General features: G+C 40.6%; 1 pseudogene; it reads right to left on the bottom strand.

Moving 5' to 3' along the window:
- Positions 1-7,231: 7,231 nt before the first annotated feature.
- LOC149321876 (proteasome subunit beta type-2 pseudogene) lies at positions 7,232-7,779 on the bottom strand (annotated as a pseudogene).
- Between the last annotated feature and the right edge of the window lie 6,924 nt (positions 7,780-14,703).

The following is a 14,703-nucleotide window of genomic DNA, read 5'->3' as shown; positions in this document are numbered from 1 at the left end:
AGCACGTAAAGATGGTGGCGCCCATGTGTATAGAGCACTGCCATCTTTACGCCCCCGTCACGTGCTAGGGGTGAGGCCGGTATGGACGCTAGGTCCTCAGCCAACCCCTAGCACGTGACGGGGGTGTATTAAAGGCCCGTCTATAACACACCTCAGTCAAAGCTTTAAAGTTATATAAATAATCTATTATTATTATTAAACTTTATTTCTAAAGCGCTGTAATTATACACAGCGCTGTACAAAGTAGGTAAAATTAAAGAGTATATAAAAGCCTGCCCAAGGCGTACATTCTAAGTTAATAACAATTAAAAGAGGAATAGATAAAATTACCATATAGAAAAGAAAAAACAAATTAAAAACATCAAATATAAAACAAATCTATGCTCATTGTTTTTTTTGTTGTTGTTCTTAAAGTTCAACTTTCTTTTTTAACTTTCTTCAAGAATGGTTCCAAATCTTTGCTATTTTCAGCTAATTATGGTGTCATCTACATATCTTAAATTGTCAATATTAAACTGACCTTCCTCCAGTTTTCACACCTTCTTCCTCTGAGTCTTGCCAACTCTCTTGCCAATTGGAAACCATTCTGTTTCTCTGTATTCTGTCCTGCTAGTAGTCTCTTGTCCTGACTACAGATTACCCATCAGGAAAATCAGATGGCATGGCACATACATTTCTTTAGAACAGTTTTTCATTATCTATAAAGCTTTGCTATAATCTATAAAGCACAAGCTTATTTTCTTCTGAAATTATTTGGTATGCTCCATTAGCCAATGTAAATTTGCAATATGATCTCTAGTGCCTGTTCCTCTCCTGAACCCAGCTTGGACATCTACCATTTCTTGCTGCGTATATGGAGTTTCAGCTGGCATGGCCAGTGGCTGGGAAGTATTGGAGCTGTAATGGAGAAGGCCACAAGTGATCCAGGCCTGTATTAGTGGAAAGGTCATTCATTTACAAAAGAACTGGATTCAACCAAACAGAATAACTGTTCCCCCTTCCATGTCCAGATAAATTCTTTTGATTGTGCCAGCCTTTTCACATATTCTTGCTTGATTACAGACTTTATAGCAGGGGCATGTAACTGCCAGGGCTTGGGGGTGGTTGCATTCCTCCCCTCACTATGTCCACTGCATCTCTACCTCTGAATTTTGAAAATGTCATTTCTGATTTTATTTGTCTTAACACACTGTCCCATGCACAGAGAGGACTTTTACACATTCTGTGGGCCCATGGGCCATTTTAGAAGGTCAACCCATGGTTGACCTTCTGTTTTATATCCCATCTTAGCCTATAACAGGCTAACTATTTCCACCCTTACTGTGGCAAAATTGTCCCCTGTGCCTCCTAGGAAGCATGGAAGGAATTTGGGGCATTTTAAAAAACACAATCAAGGAGGTTCTGGGAGCCCCCAAGCCACACTTTCTCCACTCTTATTCTATGCTCTGCAATTTTAATTCACATTTATCTTGCTGTAATAGAAGAAGACTAAGAATGGGGAGGGAAGCTATGAAAGAACTAGAAAAACTCCTAAAGAGCAAGGATAAACAGCTAAGCACGGAAGTTAGAATCGTACAAGCAGTTATATTTCCCATTACCATGTATAGATACGAGAGCTGGGCAATTAAGAAAATAGACAAAAAGAGAATAAATTCATTTGATATGTGGTACTGGAGAAGAGTGCTGAGGATAGCAAAAAGAGCAAATAAATGAGTCATAGAACAGATCAAGCCTGAAATTTCCCTGGAGGCAAAGATGACTAAACTAAGGCTGTCATACTTTGGCCACATTGTGAATAATTAGAAACGACAATAATGTTAGGGAAGGTGGAGGGAAGTAGGAAGAAAGGAATACCACAGGCTAGATGGATGGATTCAATTAAGGCAGTCGCGGGTCTGCAAGAACTTAGAAAAATAGTGGAAGAAAGGGAGTCTTGGAAGTGTCTCATCCACAGGGTTGCCATGATTCGAGATTGACTTGAGGATGGTTAACAACAACAAACAGCACACCAGATCCTGTCTGGTCTTGGAAAGTAAGCAGGGTTAGTACTTGGATGAGAGGTTGCCAGGGAAAAGCAAGTGCTATAGGCTATATTTCAGAGGAAGGGACTAGTAAAACCTCCTTTGAGTAGTGCTTGCCTAAAAAACACTATGAAATTAATGGGGCTGCCATAGGTTGACAGGTGATTGAAGGCACATATGCATGAAACACCCCTCCCCCTCAATGTGGCAAAGCAGAATATGAAGTCTTCTGTTTTCACAGTGTTCACAAAACAGTGCTAATACATTTTCTGTAGCTCATGGTACTTCAGATCAAAGATGATGGGACTGAATGTGCCTGTCTGGAAAGTTGTGGAGTCTGTTTCTCCAGTTATACATGGTACTTGGGGAATGTACAGCATTTCATGCATGTTCGCTCATAGGTTAGTTCCACTGTCTTCAGTGTATAGATAAGATTGCAGCTTTTTAGAGGGAGATGATTAAATATACCACAATTCAGCTCCTCAACAAGGGGTGAGCCTTTGGCCCTCCAGATGTATTCTGTCATTAATCCTAGCCAACATGTGAAGGGCATACACTTTCACCACAAACAACTAAGTTATGTGAGCACTGTATATATTCATTTCTCCCTAGTTTTGATGTCCTTTGCCTATGTATCCAGGGCTGGCCCAGGACATTTTCTGCCTGAAGCAAATGACAATAATCTCTCCTCCCATATCCCACTACCATATACTCAATCTAACCATGCATTTGAGAAAATAGGCTCAAGTATATGAAAGCTCATGCTACCAACTTCTCTCTTTCAGTCAGTCAAAGGTGCTACAAAATCCCTCTGCATACTGATTTTCCAGACTAACATGGCTATTTCTTTTAATTCTACCAGACTGGCTAAATTTTACTTCTATGCTCGTAATAGGACAGCATCATCTGGCGCACACCAGAGGACAACAGATTATTTTAGGAAACTCAGGCCTGTTACAGACTGCCAAAATAAAGCTGCTTTGGTTCTCTTTGGAGGTATGCTGATGCATGGGTCCTAAGAGTCCGGAGGTCGCGCCAAAGCCACACTCCATTCCTAAGCACTGGAGTGCAACTTTGGTGCAGCTTCTGGATTCTTAGGATGCATGCATCATTTAAATCCAAAGAGACCCGAAGCAGCTTTATTTTGGCAGTCTGTAACAGGTCTCAGTGGGATAGCAGGCGGTGGGGCTCTAACCGCTGTCCCTAACATTCACCCCTTCACCTAACGGCAGGGGTGGTGCGGGGAAGCTGTGTAAGGATTGTCAAAGGCTATAGCCTCCATGATCCTCATTCAGTTTCCCCTTCCCACCTTGCATCTACACTGCATAAGAAACAAAAAAGTGAAGAGGGGAGGGTTTCTCCCCATTTTGAGAACTGTGAAAATCTGTACAGTTTTTAAAGCGGATCCTTCAGCAAGCAGAAAATTGATTGCATTATTCGTTCTTCCCTGTGGAGATGAGTAATTTAAAATAGTACATCCCTCCTCTGTTATTACCTACTTGACCAAATTTGTTTGTCTTCTCATTTGTTGGCCTCAAATCTCCACTTTTGTTGAGATGAAGAGTGGCCTTAGAAAAGCTTTATAATAAGCAGTATTGTCCCTCTGTTTCAGTTCTGATACTCAGCAAAGTTTTAACAGCAGCCTTCCGTGATTAATATGGAACATTGGCCTGTTACAGACTGCCAAAATAAAGCTGCTTCGGGTCTCTTTGGAGGTATGCTGTTTAAATGATGCATGCACCCTAAGAATCTGGAAGCTGCATCAAAGTTGCACTCCAGTGCTTAGGACTGGAGTGTGACTTTGGCACGACTTCCGGACTCTTAGGACCCATGCATCATTTAAACAGCATACCTCCAAAGAGACCTGAAGCAGCTTTATTTTGGCAGTCTGTAACAGGCCATTGTTTCCAAAACTTCAGTCCTCCAGACGCTTTGGATTTCAGTTCCCTGGCTAGGGCTTCTGGGAAATGAAGGTCAAAACATCTGGAGGACTAAAGTTTGAGAAGCACTAATTAATAGAGCATGTGTATGTGACATTGGGAACATCCAAAAGTCAATAAAGCAGCAGTGAATTTTAAAACATCTGGCACAAGAGGGCAGCACAGTACTGTATATCTTTTCCTCTTGCTTCATCTCCCACTAGGTTGCAACTTGCAACTAACTATTCAAGGTTGCAGGCCAAGCTGCATAATGGTAGACAATATGCTCATGTTTTAGCAAAAGGGAAATAACCTTACTCCTGGAAAGGCGACGGATGCAAGAATGTGCTGAAGCCTTCTGCGACTGACCATCTTATCAAGACAGCCAGCCTCGCTGCTTCTTTTTCAATAAGAGGGGGGAAATACATATATTTGCAGTCTTTTCAAATCTTTCAGTACACAGGTGCTTTACCGTACTTGATAACAGCAAATAGTTCTGCTTCTATTGCTACAGAGCAGGGAAGGAACAGATACATATTTTAAAAAGAAAAATCTAAGACATAGGTGGGAAACAGGCAGCCCTCCAGATGATGTTGGACTGTGTCTCCCACCAATCCTAGCCAGAATAGCCACTGGTGAAGAATGCTTGGAGCTATAGCCCAATGACATTTGGAGGGCCTCATGACGCCCACCCCCTGTTTCATGACAACTGGTGTATCAGAGTGAGCCATGGAACCAAGGAATAGAACAGAGACAAATTATAAATAGAACGTTTTTATTGTAGTTTTAAAAAAATGTTTTTATCTGTGAGCTGCTTTGGGTCCCTTCTGGGAAAAAGGCAGCATACAAATTAAACAGACAAATAAACATGATGGAAATGTCCCTCCATATTTTGTTGCCCCAAAATGTGAGGGATGACAGGTGTGTCGATTCCAACAATTTTAGATTGAGTGGACTGAGGAAGGACTTCTCCGTAGCACTAGCAGAGCTTCTTTTGTTGAGCAGCAGCTAGCAAAAACCACGACAGCTTTATAGAATGCCCAGACCATAGTGTTGTTCAGGAATATCTTGGGGTGGGATGATAAGTAATTGTTCCCCCTTCATTGGCTGTAGCTGCTCACTATTTTAAGAGCAGTTTTTACAACTCTGCTTTGTCATTTCTCTACAGTTTAAGATGAATGTTGTGGTTTGGCCTTAGATCAGAACGCTCATAATGAAGTGGATGCTGGAAATTTTCAACTCTCAATTTGCAATTTGTTGTTGTGCATCTTCAAGTCATTTCTGACGTATGGCGACCCTATATTGGATTTTTTGTGGCAAGGTTTATTCAAAGGGGGGGGGGTTGCCTTTGCCTTCCTCTGAAGCTGAGGCAGTGTGACTTCCCAAGGTCACTGAGTAGGTTTCCATGGCTGAGCAGAGATTCAAACCTTAGTCTCCATAGTTGTAGTCCAACAGTCAAACCACTACACCATGATGTCTACAAAGGCAATAATATAGAATGATCTTAGAGAATTATTGCAAAGCAGGGATAGTGAAAGTCTGGCCTTCCAGCAGTAAGAGATTGTGTGAATTGCAGTCTGATAACATCTAGAGCACTGCATGATCACCATCCCTTTTGCAGAGACTACTGAGAAACACAAATGAAGCATCCCCCACATTTGCTGTTGCTGTTGTGTGCCTTCAAGTCATTTCTAACTTATGGTGGTCGTTATTCAAGTCGTTTCTAACTTTTACTAATGCAAAATGAACGCTATCTACAGTATCTACTGCTTTACCTTGATTAACCATGACTGTGATGAATAAATTAAGCTTTGATTATCTTTCAAGTTCAAGGAGGATGAGGTAAGGTGTGTTTAACTGGATGTCTGAAGTTCTGCTTTAAATACAACTTCTTTGGTTAAAAATTAAGTATGTGAAGAATCGAAGTGGAACGCTAGGCACTTTCAGGAGTACAGCCACCCTCACATTCCCTTAAAGAGCACAGAGTGGTTCATGCCTCAAATACCTGGACAAACAAAAATGTTTGGAAATGATATTGAAAATATTGCATTATCGGTGGGCTTCACATCTCCATAAAGAGAGTATTCCACAACTCAAGTGCCATCACAGAAAAGGTCCCCCTTTTTGTTGTCAAATAAGGTTCAGCAGGCACTTGGAGAAGAACCTCTCAGAACAAATGGACTGTAGATTACCTATCTGTTCCTTCTGATAGTTTTATCCTAAGCCATTCAGAGCTTTAAAGACACCTGGTCTTGGGCTTAGAATCAAAAGAAACAACTAATTCTATCTCTTTCAGAACTGGTATAATGTGATTCTACTTCACTGCCCTGGCCACATTTGGGAATTTCTGATAGCAGAGACATCTGAGTTGTCATCAGTGACAACCCCACATATGGCATACTAAAGCAGTCTAGATTGAAGGGTGCTACTCAAATTCATCATGGCTAGTAAGTTCAGACACATTATATACATGGAAGCAGCCTCTAAATAATGTTCTGGTTGGCTAGCTGAATCATTGCTCAAAACATCAATCTGTTTCTATCAAGGGTCTGGCTTATACTGATCTCAGATTCCCATAAATAGATAAAACATCACCTTAGTATTTTGTTTCTTAGATCCACTGAGATAGGAGTCAAAAAGGTCCATCTCTCTCCATTGTTTTTCTCTAAAATGAACTCTGAACATGCTTTTGAACTCAAGTTCAGCATACAAGCTTCTTTATATTGACTTTATGATTTGGTGGCTTCCCTATCAGTTTTTTTCCCTCTTCCACTCCCCCTTTTCTCCAAGGGGGAAAAAAATCTTTTTATTACATGATGTTGGGTTGTTGTTGTTCAAAGAATTTCTGTTCCCTGTCTGCTGAGGTATTCCCTTGTGTTCCAAAAATAGTTCACAGGATTCTGTGATATCTAACATTCTCTGGGCTTTGGGAAAGGACATTCAAAGCTCTTTTCACACTGAGCTCAAGGGAGGTTCTTGGCATAGAGATTAGAAACTCCCCAAATATCTCCCTACCTGGGGTAGGGATTAGAACTGCCAAATTAGGACTGTCCCAGGCACTGAGACCTCTGGGCCAGAACCTTCAAAGTATTTCTATACTTCTGAAACAGAAGGTCTTTTGGACTGGTGAAGGCTACTTGCAAAATCCATAAGCCTCAGTCATTTGGCATTCTAAGGGTGCATCTGCACTGCACTAGATTTCCAACAAGTACAAAATGCCAAAAATGAAGTGGGAGGGGAAAGTACAGATAGTGTCCAGGCCGTTGATTTTAGAAGGGGAATGTTGGTCATTTAGTGGATAGTGTCTTCATCAATGAACCAAGCACTGAAGGAAGGCAAATTCAAGGTGAAGTATTTCTGGAGCTCCTCCAAATATTTCTTGAGAACTTCTATTGCATCTTCATGGGTGATACCTGTTTTGTAGGATTGGTCAAGGATGCTGAGCATTAGGAATGCCCCATAACCATGAGCTGCAAAGGAGGCCTTGGCCAAGGAAGTAAGATAGTCCATGTAGTACAGGGCAGGGCTATCATATTTGTTGTAACCGGCTAGGAGGAGGTTGGAATGATAGGGAATCTGATTCTGCAGATAGTCTGCTAAATTCTGATGTGTGAAATTAGCAGCTGCAGTTGGAGACAGCTCATATCCATTCCTCATTTTGTAGAGCTGGACATTTTTCTGGATATATTCTGCAAACTGGACAGTGTTACCAGCCTCTCCGACACAGAGGAGCAAGATTTTCTCACTTTGTGCTTCATGTGGATGATGCTGGAGGCAGCCATGGTGTCGGTGGTGATGAGCACAAAGTCTTGGCACTGGATGCTGAGGAGATATTCCATTTTGACTTGTTGAAGGGAAGGAACAAGGTGCCAGCACCACAGAAACTCTTGTTGACTGGTGAAGGCTACCTGTAAAATTCATTTGGGATTCTAAGAATGCATCAGCACTGCAGTAAAAATCCAGTTTGACATCACTTTAACTGCCATGGCTCAATGCTATAGAATTCTGGGTATCATCATTTTTGAGACATTTATCATTTTCTGTCAGAGTGCTCTGGTGCCACAACACACTACAATTCCCAGTATTCCATAGCACTGAGCCATGGCAGTTAAAGTAGTGTCAAAGTGGAATATTTTTGCAGTGCAGATACAGTCTCAATCACAGGAAGCCTACATGAGCAGTGAAGGCTTCCCATTTCAGAAGTTCAGCCCCAAACATGTGGAGGTTTACAAGTCCAGCAATGCCCACATAGAAAAGGCAATAGCAATGAGGGTACACCATCCTCATGACTAGAATTGTGTGAGAGTGAAAGGGATGGACAGTGCACATACTAACAGGATGGACAAATCTGTCACTTTCTCCCATGTCTGACTTTTGATAAGTTCGGTTTAAAGAATAAAACACCCATCCTTAATGTGAATCTATGTCTTCAATAAAGGGAGTGGATACTGACCTGTAGTTGTTTGATGGCATTGGGTTGAGCCATTTGGCAGTAGTTTGGGCATTCCTGAACAATTTGAAATGACTTGCTATGTAAATAGATCATTGCTAAAGAAACTGCCATTTCAGTCAGTAATTTCAGGTATTGTATAACTGTGGTTTTTCTCCCTTCTCCTCTGATGTACATTGGAAAGGAACAATTTAATGGCTCATTGGAATTACTTTGTCAACTAATGGCTGGGCTGCATCTTTCATGTCCTGATTTAGGCTAATGGTGAACTAATTCAGTGAACGTCTCTTTATCTAAAAAGTCTAATCTGCTGAGGTTGTGTATAAAACCTCTTTTCATCTTTTTTGGCTCCATTTTACTCCCATGTTCTTGTGTGGGAGGACTGATGCATTCATTTATAGTTATTTAAAAAGATGTGGAGAAGGATGTCTTATAGTCAAGGATGTGTGTGAATGAGTGAGTGTGTTCATTCATTCTCTTGGTATGTATTTTCTGAAATGGATCTTAACATCCCAAACATCCCAACTGTTATATAAGCAACCACTTTAACAACAGAAAATGTGAACTTGGCCACATAGGACAAATTAATATTTTGCCACTCCTATTCTTGCAAAATCTGCCTCCTTGAAAGCAGAATATCATTCTCACTATATTGAAGTCTGGTAAAGTGAGCAGTAAAACACCAATGAGAACATTGTTGATCTTTAAGTTGCCACTAGATTCTTTTATTGTTTTAACTAGGATAATATGCACACAATGGAAATGCATGACTGTTATGAATTGAGAACAATGGGAATATACAAACTAAATTTTAAATAAACATTCACTATCCCCTGGTCACAAATTATCACTTTTTATAATACAACATAACTGAGTTTGGAAGTCACTTTGAAGACAAATGAATGTAGTGGCACACTGAAGCCATCCATAAAGGAGAGATGGTAGGATGCTGCTCTGATCAGCATATCATCATCCCACCACTGCTTGTTTAATTGTCCATGTTTTGCTACTAGGACGTTCTTCTAGACATACATTACTGAAATGAATAGTAGCTTTGTAAGAACAGCAGGTTTTGTACCTGAATAGCAGCTTTTGTACTTATGTATGATTGACAATACACATATGTCTTGAAAATATCATCATGTATTTGTGAATGGCACTCATATAGGAAGAATGGTTTTATATGGAAATCATACAGATAGCATGAGTGGGAAAAGTCTGCATATCACAATTTCTTTATATTGCTAAGCTGAGTAATGATTTAAATGTGCATGCTTAGTGTGTATGTGTGTGTTTTATCAGCAGGTGCATTTATATTCCACTGAAAAATATCCATTAAGGCTCTGTTGAAATGAGCAATTTATTGAACAAAATCTAATTAACAAGGAACAGTTTCATTAGAAAGTGCTCCTGCTTAATAAGTTATTCTGATACCATCTTCTTCCATTTAAATGCTTTTTAAAACAGTATGAAGAGCTTACTTAACCAATATCGTTCTAAGTGGATAATTAGAACAACAACATGTTTTTTAAAAAATCCAAGTATGCTTCAAAATCTTAGGGTGCAGATCCTGGAACCTCTAAAGCTGCCTCATAGTGGGCTTTTAATAAGTTCCACATAAATGCAACATGTGCAAGAAAATGAAAAACACCTCATAGAGCTATCATCTTCATCTGCCAACTTACAAGTATTTTTTTCACAAATTTTGTTCTCCCCCCTTATTGCTATACATTGGCATCATAAGGCATGGCTTATGAAGTTATAGGTGACATTTATTTGTGCTAATAAATTACATCCAAAGCTTTTAACAGTCTCTTTCTTCCTCAGCCTCCAATCCATGACAGTTTTGCATATGTTCGTAAGTCCATTCTAATGCTGTTTCTCAATTAACTTGCCTTCTTAACAATAAACAATCCACACAAAGAATTGTTTTGCATATATTGTCTCACAATGTGCACACAGTTCTAAATATGCTAAAGATACACAGCTGGAATTCAGTAGGAGCTCGTGTCTTCATATGTGGACACTGGTGTACAGGAAAAAGAACTGATTCGTTTTTGTAAAGTGCATATTCACCTAGGACTGCTGTGACTTTACTACATACTGAGTGTCCATTGTGCAATGACAGCCAGAAGAGTGACAGATATGGCCCAATGCACAGTGGGCATTGGGGCTGCTCCCAAATCAGAACACTGGCTAGGAAGTGCACATCAGGAGTACCCAGTGGGCTTTGGAGCACTCCTGCCTAGATGAGCATCTGTTCAATTCACTAACAAGGTTTTGTTGCGTTTCTTCAAGTACAGAAGTGGTTCCCAACCTTCCTAATGCTGTGACCCTTAATAATAATAATAATAATAATAATAATAGATATATTTCTAGTCCGCCCAATCATGAAGAATCCGGGTGGGTTACAACAATAAAATACAACAAATTACAATAGAGTTAAAAAATCAAACCCTAGACCTACCACCACCACCCATTCCCAGTACTAAAACAGAATTAAACAGTAATAATATTAAAACATTTAAAACATTAAAAACATTGAACAACCAAAAAATAGGCAGAAACATTGGCGGGGGGAAATAGACAGATGAGGGGACAAATATCTCTATATCTGGGGAGGGTAACTAGGTTGGAAAGGCCTGCCGGAAGAGATCCGTCTTGAGTGCTTTCTTAAAAGCTACCAGAGTGGAAATGTGACGGATCTCCTCCGGCAGGTTGTTCCATAGTTTAGGAGCAGTAGTAGAAAAGGCCCTCTGGGAGACAGATGTTAGCCTAGATTTTTTTGGCTGTACAGTGGTACCCCGGGATACGAATTCACCGCGTTACGAAATTTCCGGGGTACGAAAAAGTTAGATTTAAAAAAACTGTTCCGGGTTACGAAAGATTTTTCGGGTTACGAAAATCTTTTTGGCGCGTTTCGGCGCGAAATTCAAAGCGCGGCTAGCGGCTAGCGGCTTTCCAGCGGCTTTTCGGGTTGCGAAATGTATCGGGTTACGAACGGCGCCGCGGAACGAATTAAATTCGTAACCCGAGGTAGCACTGTACTAGATTTCTTCCAGAGGACCTTAGTGTGCGGGACGGACAATAGGGAAGAAGGCGTTCCCTCAAGTACTCTGGGCCCAAGCCATGTAGGGCTTTTAAGGTAATCACCAACGCCTTGTACTTTGCCTGGAAACTAATAGGCAGCCAGTGCAGGGACTTCAAGACCGGTGTTATATGGTCATTCCTAGAAGTTCCCGTGATCAATCTGGCTGCCATATTTTGTACCAGCTGAAGTTTCCGAACTTGGCACAAGGGTAGCCCCAAGTAGAGCGCATTACAGAAGTCCAATCGAGAGGTTACCAGTGCATGTACTATTGTTTCCAGGTCCCTCGGCTCCAGGAAGGGGCGCAGTTGGCATATCAAGGTGATAGCAGGCGCTCTTGACTGTTGCATCCACCTGAGCTGTCAGTTGGAGCGATGAGTCAAGAAGCACCCCCAAGCTGCGAACAGAATCCTTCAGGGGAAGTGTGACCCCATCCAGAACTGGCTGACACAACTCCATTCCTGGATTCGGGGTTCCTATAGCAAGTACCTCCGTCTTACCTGGATTCAGCTTGAGTCGGTTTTCCCTCATCCAGTCCATTACCACCCCAATACAGGCATTCTTTAATAGAGTTCCTCATGTTGTGGTGACCCAAACCAATGAAATTATTTTCATTGCTACTTCATAACTGTAATTAAATAGATGTTTTCCAATGGTCTTAGGCGACCCCCATGAAAGGGTCATTCGACCCCCAAAGGGGTCCCGACCCACAGGTTGGGAACCACTGAACTACAGATTCATAAAATTACGAAATGTGATGTAGGATCTCGTCCCATATATCTGTTTTGAGAACTACACTGGAAAATTTGGGTATTGTAAAATGCAAACAATATTTGTACTTTGAGCTGCATGCTAACTGAAGAAATGTGAATCAAGTAAGTTTGCTCTGAAAACAGCTGAAGAAAATCCTTAAGCTTCCCTTCTTCAGCTTGTGATCTGGGAGTAGACATGGACATGCGGACTATACTGTTTGCTCTGGTATTTGAGGGAGAGAAGAGCAAACAGGCACTATTGTGCCTTGGCCCCAGCAGCTGATGAGAACCTCTCTTTCATATTTCAACTGTCATTGCTCTGACCTCTGAGGGAGAGACAAGCTTTCATCATTTGGTGGGCTTGCCTCCCTCATTGCTATTCACTTTTCCTTATATGCCATACCATATTTAGATTATAAACCTGAGGGAAGCGGATTGTCAAATTAATGATTTGTAAACCACTTTGAGAGCATTTTTGGCTGAAGGGCAATGTAAAAATACCATAAATACATGCATACATACAAGGTATCTGAATATAATTTCTGAATGAATTGATTAGCCAAGATGTTGATACTTTGGTTACCATTGAGAAACATAAGGTCTTGATTTTATTGGTCTTTGGCTGTTAAAAGCCCACTTACAGGGAACCTGTCAGAATTAGAGTTATCAACCTATACTGAGTAACAGTTTACATTATATTATTCACTTGTTTTTCAGTACCCACTCTCTTCTTGTATTAGTCTAGCCTGCAGCCATTTCTGCTTCCCTCTTTCTCCTCCATAAGACCATGTGTTTTAATTTTGCATGAACCATTTGTAAGTCAAACCACACACACACACACACACACACACATTTTACAAAGTTTTTTTTACCATGGTGACTAAGCTTGTTTCTTTTCTCTGCTAGACCCTATATGTGTGGGTGGTTGTTGTTCAGCTTCTGCCTTGCACATTTTATTCCTCCATAGCAATATGTTCAGTTAGCACAAATACCACAGAAGAAGCAAAAGGCAGGTTATATACTTACCATCTTTTGAAAGATACTCTTGTAAGCACTGACAGTATGTGCAACATTCAGCTCCTGTACTGTTTCAGAAATGCAAACAATGTTTGACTGCACATAGGAAATGCAAGCTTGTCTTCTGATAAAAAATGATAGAGGGGAAGATATGAAGAATCACAGCTAACCTCTAGTCTAGAGTAAAGTCAGACTTCTATAGTTGCATTGTTGAAACCCTCCTTTAAGAATCCAACGTAAGAACAAGAATGGCACTAATTTGCTATGCTTGCCATATGTATTTATCTATAACTTTGTACATTTGTTTCTGGAGTTTTCAGATGCACCCCATTTGATGGCATGCCCTTATTGACACAGGAAGAGGCAAATTAAATTAAGATTTAAGAATTTAATTTCCTTTGCGGTAGAAAATGTGATGGGTGATTAATTGACAAGATAACAAATTACATAAATCTGACCTGCCAGATGTCATTGTTTGCTTTAAAATGTGTTGATATGTCTTGTGTGCAAACTAACTACTGCTAAATTCTTTGCTGACTTAGGATATGCGTCACTAAGTTTATGTTTAACCATGTTATTGCCATTATGTCTGTCAGACAGACAATAGCTGCTTTAGTATAAATAAAGCAAATTTGTTTTGTGTCCTCCTTCTGACCTGCAGAATGTTTAGCTAGCAAGTGGGTTTTCAGGCGATCCTTTGCAACATGCTTTTGTGGACCTGCTGCAGTAGCAACTAGGGACTGATTACAATGTATGTGTAGTTAGTTACGCACAAGGTTTTCTCAACAAGGTGATGGGGGAGTCTTTTTTTTTAAGCAACTGGGTCAGACAAAGGGTGGAAGTAATTATTGATGTTACAAACCTAGAGTTACGTGTTCATAACTGTACTGTATTTATAATTTGTATTTATATGTAGATATTTTTTAAAGCCCTCCCAATCCAGCCATACTAGGTAGCAGTTTCTGTGAGCAATAGGTCTGTGTTCCTGATGATTAGGATGCATCAGACTGATGTTTCCATCCTTCCTCTCTAAAGCTCTCCAATGTGAGAAGGAATTACAACAGGGATACCGGTTTGGACAGTTGTATTTGGATTAGAGGCAGGTGGAAATGTCAGTTTGTTGTATCCAGATTGACAGAAGAACAGAACCCTGTCACTCACAGTGGCTGCTGCTGCTCAGTATGTCTGGATTGGGGAACTGGGGCAAGAAACACTGCTTAGCTACATAACTAAATAGCTGATCTAGAATTGTGGCAATTATGTTTACTAATGTGAAGTCAAAGGCTTTCATGGCCAGCATCCATAGTTTTTTGTGGGTTTTTTCGGGCTGTGTGGCCATGTTCTAGAAGAGTTTATTCCTGACGTTTCACCAGCATCTGTGGCTGGCATCTTCAGAGAGAAAATGGCAACCACAGATGCTGGCAAAATGTCAGGAATAAACTCTTCTAGAACATGG

Source organism: Sceloporus occidentalis, unplaced genomic scaffold, assembly GCF_023333645.1.
Source record: "Sceloporus occidentalis isolate IW3139 unplaced genomic scaffold, rSceOcc1.0.p SCAF_1, whole genome shotgun sequence".
NCBI classification, from domain to species: domain Eukaryota; kingdom Metazoa; phylum Chordata; class Lepidosauria; order Squamata; family Phrynosomatidae; genus Sceloporus; species Sceloporus occidentalis.
This window is presented reverse-complemented; position numbering and strand designations above follow the sequence as displayed.